Source organism: Triticum aestivum, chromosome 7B (assembly GCF_018294505.1).
Source record: "Triticum aestivum cultivar Chinese Spring chromosome 7B, IWGSC CS RefSeq v2.1, whole genome shotgun sequence".
Classification (NCBI taxonomy): Eukaryota; Viridiplantae; Streptophyta; class Magnoliopsida; order Poales; family Poaceae; genus Triticum; species Triticum aestivum.
Genome location: NC_057813.1, coordinates 452973019 through 452978224, shown reverse-complemented (window position 1 = coordinate 452978224; position 5206 = coordinate 452973019). Strand labels below are relative to the sequence as shown.

The following is a 5206-nucleotide window of genomic DNA, read 5'->3' as shown; positions in this document are numbered from 1 at the left end:
CATACTTGACATTGTGAATTGATTGATACTTGAGCATAGGAAATCATATGATAAAATCTATATATGTTGCTGTTATTAGAATGATCATGATGCCCTCATGTCCGTATTTTATTTTTATTGACACCTTGATCTCTAAACATGTGGACATATTTTTCGGTTTCGGCTTCCGCTTGAGGACAAGCGAGGTCTAAGCTTGGGGGAGTTGATACGTCCATTTTGCATCATGCTTTTATATCAATATTTATTGCATTATGGGCTGTTATTACACGTTATATCTCAATACTGATGGCTATTCTCTCTTATTTTACAAGGTTTACCATGAAGAGGGGGAATGCCGGCGGCTGGAATTCTGGTTGGAAAAGGAGCAAACGTTGGAAACCTATTCTGCGCAGCTCCAAAAGTCCTGAAACTCCACGAAACAACTTTTTGGAATTAATAAGAATTTTTGAGCGAAAGAAATAGGCCAGAGGGGCCACACCCAGTCCAGGAGACAGGGGGGCGCCCCCCCCCCTATAGGGCGCCCCCCCCCCTCCTATAGGGCGCGCCCCCTATCTCCTGGGCCCCCTGGTGGGCCTCCAGCGTCCATCTTCTGCTATATCATCACTTTTACCCTGGAAAAAATCGTGGGCAAGCTTACGGGATGAAACTCAACCGCCACGAGGCGGAAGCTTGGCGGAATCACTCTAGGGCTCCGGCGGAGCTGTTCTGCCGGGGACACTTCCCTCCGGGAGGGGGAAATCATCACCAACGTCATCACCAATGATCCTCTCATTGGGAGGGGGTCAATCTCCGTCAACATCTTCACCAGCACCATCTCCTCTCAAAACCCTAGTTCATCTCTTGTATCCAATCTTGTATCAAAACCACAAATTGGTACCTGTGGGTTGCTAGTAGTGTTGATTACTACTAGCAACCCACAGGTACCTGTTCATCTCTTGTATTCAATCTTGTATCAAAACCACAAATTGGTACCTTTGGATTGCCAGGGGGCCCACACCCAGTCTAGGAGACAGGGGGGCGCCCCCCTATAGGGCGCGCCCCCTATCTCCTGGGCCCCCTAGTGGGCCTCCAGCGTCCATCTTCTGCTATATCATCACTTTTACCCTGGAAAAAATCATGGGCAAGATTACGGGACGAAACTCAGCCGCCACGAGGCGGAATCAATTTAGGGCTCCAGCGGAGCTGTTCTGCCGGGGACACTTCCCTCCGGGAGGGGGAAATCGTCACCAACGTCATCACCAATGATCCTCTCATCGGGAGGGGGTCAATCTCCATCAACATCTTCACCAGCACCATCTCCTCTAAAAACCCTAGTTCATCTCTTGTATCCAATCTTGTATCAAAACCACAAATTGGTACCTGTGGGTTGCTAGTAGTGTTGATTACTCTTTGTAGTTGATGCTAATTGGTTTACTTGGTGGAAGATCATATGTTCAGATCCTTTATGCATATTATTACTCCTCTGATTATGAACATGAATATGCTTTGTGAGTAGTTACGTTTCACTACTGGAAACAGGGAAGTTGCCATCAGCCAGCTCTTTGCCATCTGACAGATGATGGCAAATAACGTCTTTGCCATCTGCTTATAAAAAACAGATGGCAAAGAACTGGCAGACGGCAAAGCTCTGTCGCCGGCACCGCCCGCTCCTCGACCTCGCGCCCGCCCAGATGGCAAAGAACAATTCAAATAACATCTTTGCCATCTGCTTATAACGTCTTTTCCATAGCTCCCCCGCCCCGTCGCCGGCCCTCCCCCGCCCCGTCGCCGGCCCTCCCCCGCCACCCTGTCGCCGGCCCCGTCGCTCCCCCGCCCCATCGCCGGCCACGTCGCTCCCCCGCCCTATCGCCGGCCCACCCCCGCCCCGTCGCCGACCCTCCCCCTCGTCCACGGCCCGCCCCGTCGAGGTCCAGGTCCGCGGCGGATCCGCCTACGCCGGCGTCTTCCACACCGCCTCCCTCGACGCCGGATACGGTGCACGCCCCCTCTCCTCCCTCTCTACCATAGATTTCCTTTGGTCTGGTTCGGGGTTGGCGTCGCGCCTTGGGATCACGCGAATGGCGCTCGGGCCATGATCCGGCTGCTGGGTGGAGATGGTGGATGCCGCGTTCCTAGTGCCTAGTGACACGACCTGGTTCGTCTCTGTTTTTTTCTGGGAGAATGGGTTGTGATCCGCTTGTTTGTCGACAGGCCCCGGTCGTCGGGATGCCGCGTTTTGTTAGTATTTCTTGCTGGGGCTGCAGCCGAGGGAGATGCATAGTGGACGGCAGCAGAGTGGGTCGGCAGAAGCGTGGTCGGAGGCGGGGTGGGGGTCTGATGGCTGGGCGGCGCGTGCATGTGTTGCCGTGTTGGGGCTGTGGTGGCTTGTGTGTGGTCTCTGCTAGGTAATGAGAGATTTAAAGTGAGATGATTAAGAGGTCCGGCGCCTTGAGCTCGCACCCGGTCGTCTCGCGCCGCTAGATCCCTCCGGGTAGCGGCTTCCAGTTGCCTGGCACCGCCCACTCCTCGACCTCGCGCCCGTTCAGGGGCGCCTCATGTCGTCGGGTGTTGAGAGCTGCAAGTACCTTAAATATGTCACTACAACCCTTCTCTGTTTCATCCTCATAGTACATCGTCATACGCCACCGTTGACTTCCTGCCGAACCCCCGGTTGGCAGGAAATGACTGAACTCGTGATGCTCTTTCTTCCAGCGATTTCGTTTGCAGGTCTGCTCTTCGCTCTTACTATTTCCAGTATTTTTTTGTATAGAAGTTAGATATTGGAGGTAGTTGTGTGCTATCTATGGACCACATGGTACTGCTCGGAACAACCTGATTGCGTTGCTCCAAGTGCAGTTGAAATTCGAACACACCACATTGCTCGACTACATTTTATAAGAAAGAAATTGGCAGAACCATTGACTGATTTCATTGGAGGAATGAGGTATAGTGGTTATGTATGGTGATTAAATCTAGTTTTTTTACCTATGCTTCCAACCTGTAGGTGAATTTGTGTCTATGCTCCGTGGCGTCGATCTGTAAATCTTCCGATGCTATTTTGTGCCATATGGGCAAACACTAAGTTCTGAGGAAGAGATTTCATATGTGTACCATATGGACAAACACTCTACATTCTAAAGGACGGAAAGAACGTGCATCCCCTGGGTATGTTTATTTATTTACCATTCATTTTGTTAAACATATTTAAGTGCACTTGAAATGTTGTTGTCTTGAATAGTACAAGTTCTGGAATGAGAGGAAATTTCAGTACTCCATAGGTTTGGTGATCAATTGTCGTTCTTTTTAATGACGGTAGACATTGTTGGACAGGGAAATTCCCCCCTTTGTCATGTTTTCATGTCAGGGACTATTAAACATAAATTATACTACCATGTTCTATTTTTATATCTATTACACTGTATTGTCCTTGTGATTATAATCACAAATGATAATCTACATAATCCACCATTTGAAATGATTAATAGCTCTTGCCAGAAAAGAGGATGAACATAAAAATATCTTTCTGCAGTTTAGACCTGTTTGCAAGGCCCCTTATGTATACATTACCGATGCAGTACTGTTTATTATCCGTGATTTTTTATTACTATTATTATTCTCTTTTCATGAGGATCTTGATAGGAAGAGAACTCAAGCGTGATCTCAAGCGCACGCATTATACGAGGCTTCAGGAGGAAGGATTCTATGCTGTTCAATTATCTCCCCTTCTAGAACAGTTTTAACATGGTCCCTCTGTAGTTCTTTCTGTATATGTACCTTGCATAGGGTATAGTTCATGGTGATAATTCCATTATATTTTTTATCAATACACCACATCAATCTTATAACTAGCTAGAAGAAACGGCCTACCTCATGCTCCCATTTGAGTCTTGTGTGCAAGCTCATATTATGAAATGATATAAGCATGCTTGATTCAAGGAAGTTGCTGGTCTGATGTCACGTTATACAACTTGTCCTGCTACATTCCTGAAGTACTAAAAAATGGAAAATAATGCATTTCCTTCTAATTCATATTTTTATTTTTGATTGTACTACGAATGTATATGAGATTATCATATATTTCGTAGAACGATCGCCCTGGTCGCTGTTTTATTCCTCTGTTTTGTATCGGACCATCGTTGGTCGATCAATTGGGGCAGACAATCATGATTTTCACCTATTGTTTTTTTTAACTACAGATTGTCTTACTTAACCTGGCAACAAAGAGAGGAGGTTGCAAAGAAGCACGAAGGGGAATACATGTCTGCATTTTTCCTGACTTAGGTAATCCGTTGATCTTATCATGTTAGTTTTCTTATATGTTACAACTCCCTTGTGTAGATAAGTATTCTGCTTCAGGTATCAAGGAAATTAAATTTTCTGGAGGAAGTGCTTTCTTCAATATCAGATTGCTATAAAGGATGAGATGCTCCACACATTTTGAGAGTTTAGAGGTTAGTTTCTAGCAGAGTTAGTGATGGAACTGAAAACTGTTTCAGTCGAGGTTGAGGATAAATCTTATGCTGCCACATGTTTAGAGTTTGTGATAAGAACCAAAATATCAAGGTTTAAGAAGTGGATGCTTCGAGTATGATAGATCCCATGTTTCTGTGTTAATCTATTTCAAATATCTTTAATCAGAGTCAAAGCATGACATGTTATGTCTTGGATCATGAGTGAAGTCCAATGTTGACATACATTTAGTGTTTGCTGATGGTTCTAGGTAGAACTGAATTAGGCTAATTAATAAACATGCTGAGTTTTGAATGTTGAATTCGAGTTATAGAAGCATCCATAGACATGATACTGAGCTCTTTACAATCAGCTCATATTCTGGTGATTGCAACAAGAAAATCAGTTTGTAGGTGGAGCTGCGGCCACCATTGATGATGGCTTCCATCTGGCGTGTACATGAAAATTGTATAGTGCACGAGTGCTTGGCTTTCGATTTTTATGGGCTTTTCGCCAAAGATTCTTTTGTGTTATATGCCAAAGATGGAACTGTCTTATCAGAAGGTTGATTTTTTTTGTCTTTCAGAGTGTACAAAACTGTTTCTAACCTGAATTGTTTTTATTTGGGAAACATGCTCTTGGTGTACAAGTTTAAAATGTAAGTGTGCATACTCACAGTCGATTAGTCTACTATTTGGTCCTTAGAAAAACGGAAGATAGAACAATTCAATGTATTGGATGTCTGATAAAAGTGTTAGCTGGAACTCTGTTGCCTTGA

The 5206-nt window shown here is 45.4% G+C and overlaps 1 long non-coding RNA gene across 1 annotated transcript; it reads left to right on the top strand.

Moving 5' to 3' along the window:
* The first annotated feature begins 1869 nt into the window (after positions 1-1869).
* Positions 1870-4649, top strand: LOC123160882 (uncharacterized). Its single transcript, XR_006480441.1, has 4 exons — positions 1870-1974; positions 2984-3144; positions 4176-4260; positions 4336-4649. It is a non-coding gene; the product is annotated as an uncharacterized lncRNA (long non-coding RNA).
* Positions 4650-5206: the final 557 nt, after the last annotated feature.